This window comes from Amphiura filiformis, chromosome 19 (assembly GCF_039555335.1).
Source record: "Amphiura filiformis chromosome 19, Afil_fr2py, whole genome shotgun sequence".
Taxonomy (NCBI): Eukaryota; Metazoa; Echinodermata; class Ophiuroidea; order Amphilepidida; family Amphiuridae; genus Amphiura; species Amphiura filiformis.
In genome coordinates this window covers 26,423,909-26,445,005 of record NC_092646.1, presented here as the reverse complement: position 1 = coordinate 26,445,005, position 21,097 = coordinate 26,423,909, and positions in this window count along the sequence as shown.

The window sequence follows — 21,097 nt, the reverse complement described above, 5'->3', positions numbered from 1 at the left end:
TTGTTATGGTAAAGAAGGAATTAGTTTAGCGTAAATGCAAGTTTGTTTCATGCAGTCATGCTCTTGTTTACATTGCTCGGTCGTGCATTTCCTTGTTCGCAAGCAATATTCATGATGGTTTTTCTCATGAAATTCTGCCAAAAAGTGACCAATCTCACGCACGTGATTGGCTGGTTTTGAGCATGTGATAGTCATTACTTATTTAGTAGTAGTGCTTTTGCTCATTTGCATAGATGAAATTCGGTTAACGTTGGCAAGTTTGAGTGTGTGGCGATTGCTGACGGCCGCACACCACCAAATAAGCCCCATCGAAATGCACGTAAAAGGGCAAACAGATTCGCGATTTTACCTTCCATGAATTTCCAGACACGATCATTTATTTAAAAAATGACTTTTTTCTATGGCAAAATATTTACTTGTATTTGTATGAAAAAATATTCCTTATTAATTTTACTTGGCCTATACAAATCGTCGGTCGCAACACATAGTGGCGTAGAGTGATTTTCTAAATATTCCGTTTCACATAGTGGCGTATAGCTTTAGAGCTAACTATTATCCTATAACAGTTATTCCTTGTTAACTATTAAAGACACATTTTAGTAGCTTGAACCTTAAACTTCAATTTCAAATGGAATCGGGACACTGAGAGATAACAGTGGAGAAGTATAGACCCCGTTTCTAGCAGCATATCCTTCAAAAACGGTTTGCTGTGAAACGTATTTTGTCCTTCACGTACGCCACTATGTGTTGCGACCGACGAAATGTAGGTCCTACCAGCTTTAAACCACGATGAGTAGGTCAAAGGTCAAATTAGGGTCATGGTCACACAACATTAATGGGGGTGGTCAGTGATTATTGTGACCAAGCCTGGTCAAAATCCGATGTAGTATACGGGTGCTAGACTCATTTTGAAATGTTGCCAGAAAGAAGAAAAATGACCTTTGACCCCTTATTTGTGTACATCCTATATGAAGCATGAGTAGGGGATTCTTCTAAAATATTTTGGTGGAAATCGGCTTAATCGTCTAGAAGCCTTAGTATAAAAAAAAAAAAAAAATCACATTTTCAACTATATAATCAAGGTCAAAGGTCAAATTGGGGTACAAACCATAAATGGGAGTGGTCAGTGGTCATTCTGACCAAGTTTGGTTAAATCCAACTTAGTATGTGGATGTTATAGCGATTTGAAATGTTGCCAGAAGAAAGAAATGCGGGTGAAAGAAAGCATTTGGCAACATTTGTTGCCAAATGCAAAAAAAGGAGCAAAAGACAACCGAGACGAGAGCAAATATCCCCTACTGCGAATTATATGACCAGCTATTTACACCGCCATCAAAGAAGACCAAATAATACCGCATCATATACCTCACAGATTCTGCAAAAATGGCTAACGTGTTTTATAAGTCTGAAACACGCGAATGAGGTAGCTTATTTTGTTTTGATAGGCCATTTTCACGTGTGTTTCAGTGGGAGCATTATTTAGTGGTTTGCGCACTGTACGTAGCCTCCGTCGCAGGCTACTCGTGTTTTTATCACACTCATAGTTTGAGAAAAGCGAAAACGCACCGCCTGCAAAAGAGGCTACACTAAACTAGGATACGGGCTGTGGTTTAAAAGTAGTTCCAGCAATCCCGATTATTTTATTCATTGAAGCTTTGCTGTGCTTTGCGCCCGGCTTTGCGGCATTGATGAAAAGCTGGAATTCCATGGACTATTTCACGGACTATTTATCACGTAGGGAGATAAGGGTAATTGTGGAGTTAATAATTTATTATGAACTTTTGATAACATTTCAACGTGACGCGACGTGACGTGACGTGACGCGACGTGACACGACGTGACGTGACGTGACGTGACGCGACGCGTGTGTTAGATAAAAGCCCCTTGGATGCGTGGCTTCACCTACTGCCCTGGTTAGGGATGGGCACTCATAGGTCTAGGTGGTATGTCTATGAGTGCGTTGGCATGGTTGGATTCACTTCCGCGATACTCACACACAATCGCACACGCTGGCGTATATCGCGCAGTGTACGCAAAAATTCGTCACGCTATTGAAAGTTCATTCAATTGGAATTCCCTCAGCCGAATTCCTACTGAAGACATAAATCATCTACACATGTCAGATGTATATATTGTATTAGCAAATAAGTAGTAATATAGCCTTTAGAGACGTCGCCACTTCCGGTTACGGGTCAAAGGTCAAACCAGGTCAAAGGTCAAAGGTCACTTCCGGATCGTGGGTCATGAGGTCACCCGGAAGTGGTCAAAGGTCAACGGGTGTCAAAGGTCAACCGGAAGTGCCGCCATTTTGAAAGGTCAACCGGAAATACCGCCATTTTGAAAAGGTCAACCGGAAATACCGCCATTTTGAAAAGGTCAACCGGAAATGCCGCCATTTTGAATCGAGAAAAAATTTCCACAAAAAATTCCCCAAAAAAAAATTTCAAAAAAAACAATATCAAAAAAAAAAAATTCAAAAAATTTTCAAAAAAAAAATTTTCAAAAAAATTTTCCAAAAAAATTTTCCAAAAAAAAAAAAAAAAAAAAAAAAAAAAAAAAAAAAAAAAAAAAAAAAAAAAAAAAAAAAAAATAAAATTTCAAAAAAAAAAAATAAAAAAAAAAAAAAAAAAAAAAAAAAAAAAAAAAAAAAAAAAAAAAAAAAAAAAAAAATTAAAAAAAAAAATTTCAAAAAAAAAAAAAATTCAAAACAATTTGGGAAAAAAATCATGAGGACGTGGCTAATTGCCACAGATGAATATGAATGAGCGAATGTAAATAAGGGATGTTAATATTTAGGGACGTTAATATTTAGGGACGGTGAAATGAGTGAATGAGCAGTGAAAATGAGTGAATGAGCAGTGAAATGAGCGAATGAGCAGGGAAATGAGTGAATGAGCAATGAAATGAGCAAATGAGCATCGAAATGAGCAAATGAGCAGGGTAATGAGCAAATGAGCATGGAAATGAGCAAATGAGCAGTGAAATGAGCATGGAAAGGAGTCAATGAGCATGAAAAATGAAATAAACAAACGTAAGATTCTATCTTCTTTTAAAACTTTTATTAGCAACTTCCAGAAAAGAGCGGTCGATTAACGCGCTTTAATCATCGCTTTCCATCTCGTCATCCTCTTCGTCCTGTTGGAAAAGCCCTGTGAATTGAGATCGATGTTTAGCCAACGTTATTTTCACCGCTTTGCCTACGTCCATGCCTTTATCCGTCTTCTCTTCTAGGTCGATCACGATATCCTGATGAGTTTCGTCATATTTCAAATGGACGTTATGTGCCAAAAATGTCCCGTAGCTGTCAAAAAATCTCGTTTAACGGCCCATACAGTCTTCATATTAGCCTTTTCCCCGGCCAGGTCTTCAGCCATACCTTCGTTGACGTACTTTTCGTATTTTTGGGTCCTCATCTCGCGAGTAGCAACTCTGGCCCGTTTAAGCCATTCTCGATACGTGACATTATCCTCCAACTCCACGTCGCTATCTTCTCCGGATGTCGCGCTTCCCCGCTCGGAATCATCCGTCCCCGAATTTTCGGGTTCGGAATCGTCCGTCTCGGAGCGTTCCTCCTCTTCGCCGTGCATCATTTTCACGTGTCTCCTCAAGTTGAATGATCGATCGAAATGTTTGTCGCACGCGTGACAAGAGTGGGGTTTGAACGCTGAAATAGAAGCCATGCATGCGTCGACTCCTCGAGAGTTGATCTCCAAATGACAAGAACGAGGTGAAACCGACCTTTTTATAACCTGCTCTTTGACTCATTTCGCTGCTCATTTGCTCATTTCACTGCTCTTTGACTCATTTCGCTGCTCATTTCATTGCTCATTTGCTCTTTTCACTGCTCATTTGCTCATTTCACTGCTCATTTGCTCATTTCACTGCTCATTTGCTCATTTCACTGCTCATTTCACTGCTCATTTGCTCATTTTACGTGCTCATTGACTCATTTCCCTGCTCATTTGCTCATTTCCCTGCTCATTTGCTCATTTCGCTGCTCATTGACCCATTTTCTTGCTCATTCGCTCATTTTGCTGCTCATTCGCTCATTGCACTACTCACTTGTTCGTCAAAGGTCACGAGGTCCTGTCCGGGTCAAAGGTCAACCGGAAATACAGCCATTTTGAAAAGGTTAACCGGAAATGCCCCTCATTAATATTCAGATATGCTAATTAGCCACGCCCCCTCATTAATATTTATATATGCATGAGCTAGCTCGCGAATATACATGAGAAAATTTTTTTGGAAAATTTTTTGAAATTTTTTTGAAAATTTTTTTGAATTTTTTTTTTTGAAATTTTTTTTTGAAATTTTTTTTTGTGTTTTTTTTTGAATTTTTTTGGGGGAATTTTTTTTGGAAATTTTTTCTCGATTCAAAATGGCGGCATTTCCGGTTGACCTTTTCAAAATGGCGGTATTTCCGGTTGACCTTTTCAAAATGGCGGTATTTCCGGTTGACCTTTCAAAATGGCGGCACTTCCGGTTGACCTTTGACACCTGTTGACCTTTGACCACTTCCGGGTGACCTCATGACCCACGATCCGGAAGTGACCTTTGACCTTTGACCTGGTTTGACCTTTGACCCGTAACCGGAAGTGGCGACGTCTCTAAAGGCTATATTACTACTCAAATATCCACAAAAGCATTCATTATAAATTTATTTTGATGATTTGTCATATTTTATGCCATTATTATATCCTTAAAACTAACCGGTGGATTTGCGAACAATTTGTCGACATAAATGACGTTATTTTTAGTAATATGCAGACGAATGGCCAAATTACCTGTTGTGATAAATTTATCTGTACAAATTGTCGCACTCTGAGTGACATAGGCCTATGGTACGGTATATTTGCAACCCTGCTGTGGATATGTGAACAATTTGTCGACATAAATGACGCTTGCGGAGAAATTATTAGAAAAAAAAAAAGGGTTGTTTTGCCTAGGCCTGTCCTAGGCCTATGCTAGGTATGATCATCAAATTTCGAAGTAGCCTTTTTAGTACTTTTTTTGGTCCTGGTGACAACCCTGCAAGTAGGATATTTCACATTGAAATTGTTTTGTTTAGAAAGGTGATTATTTAACTTGGGCAAATGTATTTTTCCCAATTCTGTGACCATCATTGATGGTACCTTACAATGAATACCTGTACAAAAAAGCAAGTACCCATTATGCAACATTTTTCAGCACAGCAATCAATTTTACAGAAAAGAGATTTTATTTGAAAAAATCTTACTATCAGTATCACTGTATGATAACTTTTGCTGTATAAAGGTGTACCAATTGACACTTTTTGACTTTCAACCTTAAGTTTCTGGTGTCCAAATTTCAATTTTTTTGTATTTCCTACACAGTATATATAATCATCCGGGGCTCATGATACGTGATTATAGCCTAGTTTCCTTGTGTGTAGCCTCAGTACGAAGGCTACAGCATCAATGTATTGAAAAATGCAGGGTCCATCGATCATGTCAGTAAATGAATAGGGCCTAGGCCTAGGCCTATTTTGTTTTGGGACTGATTATTCGGACTACCACCCGGCATGCAGGTATTCCTACATTAAATACAACAGAATTATTACCATTGCAAGATGGCTTAAAGCTAGCATTTCAAGTATATCTTATAAGCTAATAACAAATGGTGCCCGCTGGAATCTCTTGAGGCATTGTCTTTTTTAAAGACATTTCTTGTTTATACTGGGCACCTAAAAAGGGTGGCTCTGTTGCATTCTTACTCATCAAGACATGTTTACATGCATGTCGTTTATTTATTTGATGTTTATTATGAGCTTGTCTAGTACTATTTTGTTCCTTAGACATTGGCCTTTCAATTTCTGAAACACAAATTTATGATTTTCATTTGTACTAATTACTGCAACTCGTTAAGTTTAATTAGTCAGGGGTGGCTCATGTGATGGAGGATCATGTGGTGGAGGATCACAATGCTGTACAATGGTGATCCTCCGCCACATGATCTTCAATAAACATTATTGATGGATTTCTATTTTCTACTTGTTTCTGTACTTGATCTCGGCTAAATGATATCATGTTTAGCATTCATTGCCTCAGTATTTGTTAATTAGACAATTAAAATTTAATAATTATTTGTTGCTACACTAATAAAGTTCATTGACCTCTATGCATTTGAATAGGGATTTAATGTAGGGAACATTCAAAAGGGTGCTACGGGCAAACAAAACATGATAAAAGGCTCAAATTTCTTAAGCAGACCTTGGTTGTGATCCTCTTTACTTTAGTAAACTAAAAACTAGTAAAACATAGAAGGTTTGCGACAAATCTAAAAGAGCGCCCTCACACTCAATTTTGGTCCAAAAAGTCAATTTTTACAAAAACGCTTTGTCGAATTCTCTTTTTTTAAAGAGAATTCGACAAAGCGTTTTTGTTAAAACTTTCAAAACTGGATTGTTGAGCTTAGTTTACATCTAGTTACATCCCTCAATCATGAAAATTTGCATTTCCAGTGCCAAATAAGGTGTGTTTTGAAGAAATTTATATAAATATAGATATTGTTGACAACCCTGTATCTACATTTTGAATTACTTGACCGCCATAAGGGAGCGATCGTTATTTATGGCAGGGGGGAATGGGTAAATTTAGGGGGGAACACAAAATATTTTTGTGGTCTTGAGGGGGGAAACTGAAATTTTAGTTGAACCAGGAGGGGGATTGTTAAATTTTAAATGGAGAAAATTGGGAAAACAAGGGGAACGTGAAAATTTTGAGCGGACGCGAGGGGGAACGCGAAATTTTTGTCGATATTTTTGCCAAAACACCCATTCCCCCCCCCCCCTGCCGTAAATAACGATCGGTCCCTAAGTTCCATATGACTGGGTGGGCAATTAAGTTAGCTATTTTAAACATTTGTCAAATTTTTACATTATCGATGTACGTCGGGGGTGACACCCCTAACTGAATTAATATTTTCATCCTTATTTTGCTTGTTACACCCTGTATATTTTATGGGCCACCCTGTATAATGACTCCCATTGTTTCGTTTCTGAAATCATCCGAGTATATGCTCTCAGAATATATAGGGGAGAGCGGGGAGTGTTCGCCCTATTTTTTTCTGACCAGCCTAGCGATGTCAATTTTAAGGTTATAGGGATGTCCTGATTAGCCCATGTGAAAGCCCCATGTCTTAGCTATATACGGCCACAAGCCCAGAACTATAGGCCTTACAATAGCAACAGGATAGAGCAAACAAAAAAGTTTTGCAAAGTGGCGAACTTGCCCCATATTGGGGCAGGTTCGCCCATATGGTGGGGTAAGTTCACCCTAATCACAAAAAAGGTTTAAACATTGCATAACAATAACATATTAAATGCAAACATTTAGCAAGAGTATACAGGGCATTCATTCTCTTCTGGGGAGTTACTAATTATTTGTTGCAGGGGTCGGGTCAGGGGAAAATGTAGGGGTCCAAAGTGAGCTTAAACGTATCATGTTTACAACTTCGGGGAGATTATGGATTAGGACATTAACGGTGGTATGAGTAATACTGATACCACATAACTTTAAAAAAACATGCTTTTCAGTAGTTTTACCTTGTTTGATGGTATAATTATAAATTATTTGCATAATACGCTGATGGGGCAGGTCCGCCCTCCAGTTTGGGGTAAGTCCGCCCGGGGAAGATAAAGGGCGAACATGCCCCATCCCAAAAGGGCGAACGTGCCCCTTGTGCACATTTTTGTATTTTCTTCAGGGTATGCAAAATACCAATCGAATAAGGAGTTTATAACTGCATTAAATCTTTGACAAATCCCATATGTTCCCTATACAGATTTCCAGTAAAACCATCTGTATTTATAAATCAATGATAATACAACATTATTAATGCAAGAAAAAATTACGTTTTGGTGTAATTTTTTTGTTTTGGCTGTAGTTCGATGAACACGTCCCTATATGTCGCGTAGCTAATATGAGAAATTTATAATGACCTATGTCACCTAATTTTGCCATCACCAAATTCCCCGATAGCCGTAGTGCTGAGAAACAAGGGGTGGGTGAACCTGCCCCCAGGGCGAACACTCCCCGCTCTCCCCTACTTTAATTGGGTTCTAATGTAAACTTTTGAAGTTATAGTACCAAACCTGTAAAAACATGTGATTCGCTTGAAAAATACACATGCATCGCAATTGGTGCCCAACATAAAAAACATGACCATCTTGTAAATATTTAAATGAAGGTAAATATAATTTAAGTAAAACAGGCTTTTCTTCAATTCTCCACGTTCCGCTCAGAAGTAAACACTAATACTCGCGCCTCCCGGCGCGAGGCGAGCAATTAGGATTTTCGCCAGCGTTAGCTGGCTATGATCTAATTCGGAGATCGTCTATGAGCGTGTTTCTACAGGCGCACCGCTAAGTTACCGCTAAATGGATAACGCTATCTTACCGTTATCTTACCGTTTAACCTGCTGTTTCCACAGACAGGTTTTTGCCATTGGCGTGTTCATACCGTTTAATCTGAATGACAAACATAATGTATTTTGTACGGTAGTATGGCCAGAATATTGCATCGTAGGCCTAGAATTAATGCTAGAATGGATTGTTTAATGGTTGATTATTGCTAAATAATCACTTTTTTTTGTTATATTTTGGAAATCAAGAGAAAAGTTTTACATTTTACACAGTTTTTTGTCTATTTTGTAGCATTTACAAATTTCCATGAGCAAACCCCGAATTCTGTGAGTTATTCTGTTTTTCCGTATCACGGATAAATTGTGGCTTTACATAATAGTTTGGACTTGTTATGTTGCCCAGGCTGTTATTAACGTTTCTGTCATGTCGTCTGTCCAATTAACATGTTGATTAACAGCCATTTTGTTTGATTTTGCTCAATAATCGGCAAGTTACCGCTTCGGTCTGTTTCCACAGAAAATCTACCCGCTTCGTCAACGGTAAAACCTACTCCAACGAGGTTTCCGTTGGCGATGAAAAGGCGTTGCAAAAAGGCGTTGGAGGCTGTTTCCACAAGAGCGTGTTTCTACAGGCGCACCGCTAAGTTACCGCTAAATGGATAACGCTATCTTACCGTTATCTTACCGTTTAACCTGCTGTTTCCACAGACAGGGTTTTGCCGTTGGCGTGTTCATACCGTTTAATCTGAATGACAAACATGTTTTAAAAGTGTATTTTGTACGGTAGTATGGCCAGAATATTGCATCGTAGGCCTAGAATTAATGCTAGAATGGATTGTTTAATGGTTGATTATTGCTAAATAATCACTTTTTTTGGTTATATTTTGCAAATCAAGAGGAAAGTTTTACATTTTACACAGTTTTTCACTATTTTGTAGCATTTACAAATTTCCGTGAGCAAACCCCGAATTCCGTGAGTTTTTCTGTTTTTCCGTATCACGGATAAATTGTGGCTTTACATAACAGTTTGGACTTGTTATGTTGCCCAGGCTGTTTATATTAACGTTTTTGTCATGTCGTCTGTCCAATTAACATGTTGATTAACAGCCATTTTGTTTGATTTTGCTCAATAATCGGCAAGTTACCGCTTCGGTCTGTTTCCACAGAAAATCTACCCGCTTCGTCAACGGCAAAACCTACTCCAACGAGGTTTCCGTTGGCGATGAAAAGGCGTTGCAAAAAGGCGTTGGAGGCTGTTTCCACAGGAGTGATTAACGGTTCCATACCGTTTCCAAAGCGGTATTTGGCTCTGTAGAAACACGCTCATTAACGGTTCCATACCGTTTCCAAAGCGGTATTTGGCTCTGTAGAAACACGCTCTTTGTTTGCTAAAGAGATTACGGGGTACTAGCATTGGTTTGAATTACTTTGCGGAACTTTTTATGGTGAAAATATATAATAGACCTATTATTGGATTTGTAAGAAAAAGAAAGTATGTTTTGCCGTTTCAACGAATGAAAACGAGTAAGAATTTCAAAAGTTATGGTTTGAAGGAAATATGACATTAAAAGTTCATGCCAGGCCTATAATAGTTTCCACAGCATATCAACGAAAGAAAATTATAGAATCCTTGTTATCAGGCGTTCTTAGATTTACATTAGCAGACCTCCTGGAGATCAGCACAGCATGAGATGTGAGTGTATTGATAACATGATTAAAACCTTTATGGACGTAAAAGTCAAAGTAAAAATATCCTATATCCTGTATCGTCTTATGGATAAAAATGACTCAAAATGTCATTTATGAAATAATTTATCTTAAACATCAGTTTTGTCTTTTCAACGGGAAAAATTCGATGCAATTTTAGGGCCTATTTTTGATATGGGTATAATTTATATACATGTAGGCAGTAGCGTAGCTAGCGGGGTGGCAAGGGGGGCAGAGTGCCACCCCTGACAAAAAATGAAAGAAAAAGTGCCCCTCCGACAAAAAATGAAAGAAAATCTGGAGGGCAAAGGAAAAGAAAAGGGGCAAGGGCATCCCGATCATGCGCCAAAATAGTGTAAAATACAATTTCTTTGCGCGCTGCGAGCGCATGTTGTCACTATAAAGCCCTTTTTTATCCAGATCATGGGCGAAAATAGTGTAAAATACAATTTTTTGCGCGCTACGCACGCACAACGTCACATACCCAATAAAGCCTTTTTTGGAAGCTCGAAGACATGTACAGTCTCTCTAAAAACAAAACCGGTATAATTATGTATTGTATGATGCAACTGCAATTGTTTTTCGTCTGTGCCCCAAAAAATTATTTTGCCCCCTCTGACCAAGAAAGCTGGCTACGCCGCTGCATGTAGGCCTATTATAATTGAACAATATCAGTCTTTATACATTTTATAATGTGCTATATTAAGTATAAATTGCGAATTAATATAAAATTAATGTGCATGTATAAGGCAAGTAGGATGGCAGTTTTTAGCCAATTAACTAAAAACTGCATTTCTTTATATTAATAATGAGCGAAGGGTAGCCTAAAAGGCAGAAAAGACAAAAAGACAGAACAATTTGGAGTAATTAATTGACAGGAAGTTATAGGAGTTGTTTGGTTTGCTGTTTCTGTGTGCATGTTCTCATCATTGATGGTTTGGTGGACTGTCATGAAACATGATGGATCATAAAAAAGAGTGATCATATAAAAATGCCGCCACCCAAACTTATTACAAGGCATCTTCTGCATTGAAGCTGGCTTTCCCTTTAAAGGGAATTTTTATTAGGGGATGTCCCCAAATAGAAAAAATAGGGGGGGGGGGCGTGTACCCCCATTCTACCGTTTCTGCTGCCTATGATTGGAATATAACATAATGGTCAAAATACAGTAATAATATTATTTGTACTACATAAAACACATATTGTCAAATGTGAACACTAAAGAAGAACAGAGCAGACTAGAAGGAACTGACACATAGCTCAATATAAATATAAATAAGATATCTCTGACAGTAGAGTATTGAACGATTTATCAAAATATATCATGTACCAGGCCCGCGGAATGTTATTGAAAGTGAGGGGGCGAAATTGTTCAGTATACTAAAATGTAATAAATGGCAGCAGAGCGGTCATCGTGTTGCGCTTGCGCGACGCAGGGCTAGGGGGGTCTCTGAATGGAATGTGCCCAATCAGAAGTAAGAAACTTTTGCAGAATGAAGACCTAATTGAAACGATTTGGTGGCCCATTTGGCACTATTATTGTGTAAAATTTTAGTCTGAAAAAGCCGAATTTGTGAAATAAGCGGTCCATGCCGGGACTCCATGAAGCCTTTCGTTGACAATTTTTCCCGGTTATTGTGTTTTAAAACATAAATTGGCAAATGTCAAAAGCAGAAGCGAAAATGGGCACTGTCCACTACGCAGGGGGGTTTTGAAAATTTTTGCGAAATAAAGGTCCAATTGAAGCTATTTGGTGCATCATTTTTACACTATTAAAATCATTGCTTTAAACAGAAAAAAGGGCCCGAACTCTCTTTGCAAAATTTTAAATGTTGCACAAGTCCACTGACATTTCGCAAGACTTGAGACTCAAATACTAAACTCAACTAAAGCATGATGTATGCCTATGGATCGATGTTGAAGTTGGCATGGAGTCCGTCTTAAACTTGATACCGACTTTGATAGCAAAATGTGACGGGCCCTGCATATATCAGCGGGCCCGCAGTAATTTTCATTTAGGACAAGGATCCGCCTTCAAGTAATGCCTAGGACTTACTTCCGATCGACCCGACCGGGCGGGTTTTTAAACATGGGCCTACTGAATTACGTGCAATTTAACTTTTTATCTCCTTTTCTCTTCTCTTTTCTCCTTCCCCCCCTTTCTCTTCTCTCCTTTCCCCTTCTTTTTCTCTTTGCTAAAAAGGGAGGGGCGAATGCCCCTGCCCCCAGTCGCGGTCAGCAAGTGAGCAGTTGCTGACAAGGCCACCCTGTTATTTTGGCCAAATAGCCCCTTTTTTTTTTTTTGCTTTAATTGTTTTCTGCAAGGTTCAAAGGTGCGGTGCGGTAGAATAGAACTGACAAGGTTATATTCTATTTATGCCTGCATTTATGAGTCTTTTCATTAAATTTTGCCCGTTTTGGCCACAGTAATTAAGGTCAAGGGCCCCAACTTTAATATTTGGTAATACAATTTCTATAGAATCAGGACTACGAATGGGTACCTAGAGCATTACACATTCTCAAAATACAAGTAGGTCGTGTGCAGGCCTGTAGCAAGTGGGTGGACAGGGTGGACGAAGTCTAGGGGCCCGAGGGTTCAGGAGCCCGAGCAAAAGCGAAAATGAAATAAAGGCTGATAAAGGAGATGTTAAAATGGCCTCGCACCGCTCCTTGTCCAGCTTTGTCCATGGACCCCCCGAGGCTCTTGCTCTGCCCCTGAGTGTATGTTATTGATTTGGTTAACCGATTTGAGTGCATGCATGGATGAAGTTCCTACTATTTAGAATATCTGAATATTAAAACCCTAACCCAAACGACTTAAGATCGTAGATCCATCCTTATTTTAGTGATAAAGTTTTTATTCGACCATCCATGAATCCAACCATAGTTTTCGACAGCGAAATCCATGATTTTCATTTCAGTCTTGTAAAATAGTTCCAGCAGATATTGACTTTATAGTACTTGTTATTTAGTTTGAAATAGTCATTTTCTTACATTTTTTTGTATTTTATGCCCGAAAAACGAGCTTTTATTCAAATCATTTCATTCGTTGCAAATAAAACAAAACAATAATAATATATACAAGTATAAAAAGAATACTGACAAAAAATACATACAATACAAACAAATGCCAGTCATTTCCTTTTATATATATTTAGGAGAAAATTTGGTGAAAATCGCATGGTCGTAGAAATTTTAGCCGCAAATCAATTTTGCCAATACTTTTGTACATAGTTAACCCCCCAGGTCATGTTTAGGTTCTGGTCTGTAGGCCTATAACCCCCTAAAAAACTCATGGGCGAAGTTCAGGTTTGTAAGAATTAAAAAATTTTACCGTAAAATACACAAGGATTTAAAAAAAATGGTATATCCAAGCACTATGTTTTTATCCCACATTTTTTACTTATGAAGTTTTGCATTTGACCTTTGGAATTACATTATGAGGTTTTTCCTGCCCAGCGGCGATATAGGTTTCTGGTCTGTGTATACCCTAAACCACAAAAAAAAAAAAAAAAAACAACAAAAAACAGCTCATGGGCGAAGTTCAGGTCTGTAAGAATCAAAAATCTTACCGTAAAATACGAAATGTTATGCCTAATTTTAACACTAGGATTTTTTTAAAAAAGGTATATCCAAGTACTATGTATTTATTCCACATTATTAAAAAAAATGAATTATCAAGAGCCACTAAGTCTAAAAATTACATATACAAAACTTTAAAATTACAGATTTAATAAAGTCACCGCAAAAATTAAAAAAAAACCAGTAGGTTATATACAAAACATTAAAAATCTGCAGTCATTAAGTCGCAAGTTAAAATTTGACGGAAATCGTACCGGTACATTAAGGTTTTAAGGCCGTATAATGTTTTGGTTCTCGTCCAGAGGATTTTCATGAATTGATTGTATATATTGTATATTTTATTATAAATCACATAGCAGCCAACGGCTGAATTGCATGACATTTACATTAAAAATAGCATTATGAAAAATACATACATTTATAATTAAAACACTCAAACATTAAAAACATACAAATAAATAAGAACACATTATAATTGCACTTGACTGGATTTGGAACAATATAAAAAAATGACTGGCAATAAAAGCAAATTACATTGCTTTTAGGATGTTGGTGAGAAATGGTAGGGGACTATTTTGAAATCTGTTGGTCCTACATCTAAAAGAGTCAAATTTTGGTTGTCTTCTAAGAGTCATGTGGGAGTGATACTTACTAGGTGGAAACCAGTGTGAGAACCTCACAGACGTGCTTGCTTTCAGGGCAAATTCCTTGCAGATGTTTTGTCTCCTCTCAGACAACGAATGAAGTTCAAGGGTAGCTAAGGAATCTGCATAGGTAGTATACTTTCTACCAAGGATGTATTTGCAAACACGTCTCTGAATTTTCTCAAGCTGGGCCACCTGATTATGAGTAATACGATTGGCCTTCGCATACATTGAATCAACTTGTTCATCCCAACATAAATTGTTTTGGATCATAACACCCAGGAGTTTAACCTTCTCAACAACAGCTAATTTATGATCATCAATGGACAGATCAACATGTGGGGTAGCCTTCTTACCAAAATAAACTTGCATGGCCTGACATTTTGAAGGGTTCAACTTCAATTTATTGCTCTTAGACCACTCATTCAGGGCATCAAGATTCTCTTGGATTGCACTATCATCACTATATGCCCGATTTTCACCTATTGTCAGGTCATCAACGTATTTCCAGACTCTGTTTGTATGCTGGACATCATTCAATGCATAGTTGATCATGGCAAGAAAGGTAATAGGTCCCATGTTGGTACCTTGTGGAACACCTCCAGAGAGAGTAACCCATTCAGAAAAGGTTTGCTTGTACTTAACCCTTTGTTTACGGGAGGAAAGGAAGTCAATCACCCACTCCACAATTGCAGGGGAGACGCCCATCTTCAACAAATTGATGACAGCAATTCTGTGGTCTATCATGTCGAAGGCTTTGGTATAGTCCGTAAGGACAAGAGTGCTAACATTACCAGCCTTTTCAGCTCCAGAAACCATATGATGGTAAACATCAATGAGGCAGTGGGTGGTTGACATTCCTTTCTGATTACCATATTGTCGGTGATCAATGTGGGGCTGAATAGCATCAAGGACCCATTTGGCTACACGACCTTCAGCAACCTTGGCAAGACCAGCTGTAAGAGAAATTGGCCTAAGTTTGTCAATGGAAGGGGGGTTTGCTTTGGAATAGGCACTACATTAGCTTCCTTCCACTGAGAGGGTACTTTACCTTGCCTGAGAGAAGAATTGATAATATCTGCAACAGGCCTACTGAGTTCATAGGCAAATTCTTTCAGAACTCTTGGTGGAACATTATCCGGACCTCCTGCTTTTGAAGCTGATAATTTCTTAAGATCACCATAAATATCCCAGGGTTGAATGATAGGGGGTGGATCTTTACTGGGCAAGTATGCAGGAAGATCATCCAGCTTGAGTGCTGTTTGAGACTGAGAGAAACTGGCTAAGTGGATATTAATTTCATTGGCAACCGCTACATAATTTGTAGGATCAATGTTGGGGACATGAATAGTGTTCTCGACCTTATTCATGTTGGCAAGGTTACGAATCTCCCTGTGCCATTTACCTGGTTCAAGTTTTTGTTACTTTCTGATCTTGTTGATGTTGTGAGAAACTTTTGCTTTCCGAATTTCTCGGATCACTTTATTTCTGAGCTTATTTCTAGCATACTTGTTTCCATCAGCAAAAGCCTTCTGTCTCAGACCAATGAGGGCCTTAACACGATCCGTCATCCAAGGTTTGTCACGAGAGTGTAACTTGACAGTCTTGGATGGAAGGAATGCGTCAATGCCCCCACTTAGAATGTGATAGAAGGCATTTGCCTTGGATTGAACATCATTTATGTCATACACTTCAGTCCAGGTCTGGTTCTGTATCCACAGACCGAAAGCTCTGAGATTAGAGTCCTTAATTGGTTGGATTGTCCTTGACTGTATAGTATTGATAGGTTTAGACTGAATGGGAAACCAGCTGACACAGTTGTGGTCGCTTCGACCAATGGGAGATCTAACACTCGGGCGCTTGTACAACTCCGAAAAGTCAGAAATGATCAGATCTAAAATAGCACCCTCTCTTGTTGGTAAATCGACAACTTGTGTAAGCTTGTTTCCCAGACATAATGACTTAATATTTGTTCTATTAAAGTCTCCTAAAATGACTACACCAGCTTGGGGCTTACTAGTGCGTACAAAATCTACTGTCTCAATTAAGTGTGAAACCAACAAATCTTGATGTGGCGAGTCTGGAGGAATATATACAGCTCCAACAACCAAATATGGTGCTCTCCTGGGCAGCTTGGGATGTGAAACTAGCAGCCATGTAACCTCCAATTCAGCTGGAACCATGTCATTAGCATCTTCCATTAACTCAGCTTTAATGTTATCACGAACGTAAATCAAAAGACCTCCACCACGACGGTCAACTCGGCAATTGCTAAATGCATTATAGTTCTCAAGGGTGTATTGTTCAGGTGCCGTGTCAAGTGTAACCCATGACTCGGTGACGACTGCCAAATCAGCATGGTCATGCTTCATTGCTTGCTCAAGTTCATCGGTCTTTTTAAGAACTGAACGTGCGTTTGTAAGAAAGATTCGTGGCAGGAAACTAGATTCTCTTTTTGTTGGGGGCACTAATGATTTAGGTAAGCTGCGTAGGCACTTGGGCCTACAGGAATCTAGAGGTTTATGAACATCATGATCATGTCTACGGTTCGAGACCACAGTTTGGATTGGTCTTTGCTTGTATTTACCAGCACTGCACCCACGCCGGGTTGTCTTAGCAATGCCAAGTTCCTTAAAGTGATTCCATTTATCTTTATGGAAAGGTTTATTATTGTTATCTTGCATATTTCTACCAATGGACATCAGTTTTTGAATTGTATATTGAATACGTGTCATAATGTTACAGACAGCCTGTAACCCATCAGCAGCGGCGATGAATTCAGCAGTCTTGTTATTGCACTCGTAAAGCTTAAAGTTCTTACCAGTCTTGAATATTGCACAAATCGATAAAGAAAACGACGAACAGCACCATCACACTAGTCACAAGTTTAAGTAGTATAACAACAGCTTACACATAAAGTTAGACGATATCTAAAACGGTGAAAAATTGCACATAAAACAGTTCATCAACGGAGCAAAATAAAATTCCTGTCGGCAGCATAATAGCGCCCCCAATCTCCTCCTGAGGGGTGAGTTTTTAAAAAAATGTAAAATGACTCATAAATGAGCATTGTCAGTACTTTTCGGTCTTTTCCAACAGTACTTGAGGAAAGGATGAGCCCCCCTTTTTTTTCAAATGTGAGATTCTGAGGGATAAACCCCTTATAAAATGCAGTGATCCTTGTTCTCTACTAAACTTATTTTATATGTAGGCCTATGAAGTTTTCATAAATCATTCTTAATTCTTAAAAAAATTCAAAATCTAAACAAAATGGGCAAATCCCAGAAATTAAGGAGGGAAGGGACGAGAACCAAAACATTAATTTGATACGGCCTAACGATGACTACTCCTGTTTCCAGATACAGCATTATTTTTTTGGAATTACACAAATATCATCCTGTTTTACCAGATAAAACATGTAGTCTCAGGATGAAAACCGAGCTCAATCCTAAATCCTTTAGCTCGATCTAACTGGGAATAAAAGTTAAAATTCCATGTTCAATCAATTGTTTTGGGAAAAAGAGCCAAAAACAAAATCCCTTTATTCTGTATGTTTTCTGACAATAACTGTCACTCAAGTTACAGACTTGGCATAAGTCGAGCATTCAAAATCATGCGTCGAGGCTAAAAAGATCAAATGCGTATTCCTATGTTGTCTTTACTTTATAGTGATTGATTATAAAGATCTCACACCACCAAATAAATCCCCATAGAAATATGTACTAAATTTGCCTCAAGAAAACGTCATTTTTTCTTGGTAAGAGCGACTCAGTTCTTAGTCCCTCAGCCTGGGAAAAAATTAGGTTGACCGTCATTACGACTGACCCTCGATATCGTAAGATGTCTAATTTACATGCAAAACCATGCCAGTGTTTCTGTATAGAAAAGGCTGCTCACAATCATTAAAAAATACTCAATCTCTCCCATAGGCCTATTTGGTAGGCCCTACATTTGCAGGAGTTGATAATACTAATCATGACCGATCCAAATTTAGCCAAAATCATGCAAATATCCATGTATGTACATGATCCACCAGTGGAGCTTCTGCGACCCCTACGCAGAACTTCCGTTAGTGGATTAACTGCGCACGGTGGACGCAGGGAATTCACAGTCGGATTTTCGGCGCACGGGCGCTAAAACTCCCCTCCGTATATAGGCGCCGGTGGAGTATTTCTGCGCTCGGTCGCAGGGAATCCACTGACGGATTTTTGGCGCACGTGCGCTGAAACTCCCTTCCGTATATAGGCGCCGGTGGAGTATTTCTGCGCACGGTCGCAGGGAATCCACAGTCGGATTTTCGGCGCACGTGCGCTGAAACTCCCCTCTGTATATAGGCGCCGGTGGAGTATTTCTGCGCACGGTCGCAGGGAATCCACTGACGGATTTTCGGCGCATGTGCGCAGAAACTCCCCTCCGTATATAGGCGCCGGTGGAGTATTTCTGCGCACGGTCGCAGGGAATCCACTGACGGATTTTCGGCGCACGTGCGCTGAAACTCCCTTCCGTATATAGGCGCCGGTGGAGTATTTCTGCGCACGGTCGCAGGGAATCCACTGACGGATTTTCGGCTCACGTTTTTCTTGAATTCTTAATATGATTTAATATTTGCCTACCCTAGAATGTTTAATAAGTGATAAAACATATATAGGCCCTAAAATAATATTTTTACTTTCTACCATTTAATAATGTTAAATCATAACAATTCATGAGATGATTAAATCGTGCGCTGAAAATCCGTCAGTGGATTCTCTGCGACCGTGCGCAGAATTACTCCACCGGAGCTATAATACGGAGGGGAGTTTCTGCGCACGTGCGCCGAAAGTCCGACTGTGGATTTCCCTGCGACCATGCGCAGAAATACTCCATCGTTCTGACTCTAAAAATATATATAATATTTCTTACTTTCTAAGTTATTTTTTTAAACAAGGTTTTTAAACATGAACTGACAGTGGATTCCCTGCGACCGTGCGCAGAATTACTCCACCGGAGCTCTATCATACGGAAGGGAGTTTCTGCGCATGTTTTTTAAACATGAAACTTGATGCGCAGAACTGACTCTAAACATATAGGCCCTAAAATAATATTTTTACTTTCTACCATTTAATAATGTTTAATAGATTAAAGTTAATGATTAAAACGTGCGCCGAAAATCCGTCAGTGGATTCCCTGCGACCGTGCGCAGAATTACTCCACCGTAACTATATACGGAGGGGATTTTCAGCGCACGTGCGCCGAAAATCCGTCAGTGGATTCCTCTTTGCGACCGTGCGCAGAATTACTCCACCGTAACTATATACGGAGGGGATTTTCAGTGCACGTGCGCAGAAAATCCGACTGTGGATTCCTTGCGTCCACCGTGCGCAGATAATCCACTATCGGAAGTTCTGCGTAGGGGTCGCAGAAGCTCCACTGGTGGATAGCTTACATAACTCAAAATATCTGCTCATTTTAATGCTTTCTCTGAGAAATGCATCAAGGGCGCACAACCATATATAATACTATTTGGTGGTGAGAAATCGAAAGGAGAATGTGAACATGGTGAAGCACCATTGCAAAAAATCCGAATGCATAAACTGAAATTAGTCTTTCGGCCTGATTGTCACAGGGCCAAAAACACGTGTTTTCCGCACTTATTTCCAAAAAATGGCCAAATATCAACATTTGACTTTTTATGTAAGTTAAGTCCAACTAAAGGATTAGCATTGAGCTGCGTTTTATTTTGCAGAACGGGTTACATTTTGTTGCTAATCTCCAAAAATTAGTGCTGTATTTTTAATATTCTGGAATCGAGAGCGTCATCAAATTACAATGTGCGCATGGTGCAGGAGAGATGGAAATGGGGACGGAAACGAGCAGGTATGGGCGAGCTGAAAAGAGGGAGAGAGGCCATATGCGATTGTTAGCAGACGCATGCATGAGAGGGGTGAATTTGAAATAAAATGGCTTGCAAAAAATGCCATTACGTTTTGTTACCTGAAGAGATTTGATCATGTCTCACTTCCTTTTCAACTAAATTGATGGTAATAACTCTTGTAGTGAGGGATCAACATTTAACCACAAATTGCCCCAGGCAAAATTCACTTCCTGGGAACCAAATACCACACAGGGTCATTTTTATGCAACTCATTGACCCATTGGAGTTATATACTGCCTCTAGCTATTTATAATAACATCCTTGTAATCTGGTCAGCACATTGACAGATCTATACAAACCGCAGGAGGGAATTCAAGTTTTGATAGTTCTTTTGATTAATTCTCTCCAGGTAGTGAAACGTAATGCTAAAAATTAGGCCATTAAGCCAATATTGTAAAATTTGCAAAATAATAACTGTTATTTCTTTTTCACAAAAATGTTAGTTTTAACTATCACATCAAACGAAGTGAAGTGAAATAAAATCGCCATTTTATTCCGTGTATTGGCGATTCTGATTGGCTAAATTGTAAAATCAGTTTTCAGCAATATTTTTAGATTTTCTGGTTAACGATTGTTATTTCTTTTTCACAAAATGTTAGTTTTAACTATCAGATATACGTATATGAGGTAAAATAAAATAAAACTGACATTTAATTCAGTGTATTGGCGAATCTAGCCTTGATTCAAGGCTTCTGCCTTTTTCTCTTCTTTCTTCCTTTTTAAAAAATTACTTTACCATTTACTTTTGCTCCATGAAACCTTACCCAATTGAATATAAATGCTACGGTTTATATACGCCTATTTGCTTAATATAGATCATTGTTTTTTTCTGAATTGCCATGTCATTCTTGGATGTCAATCTATTCAT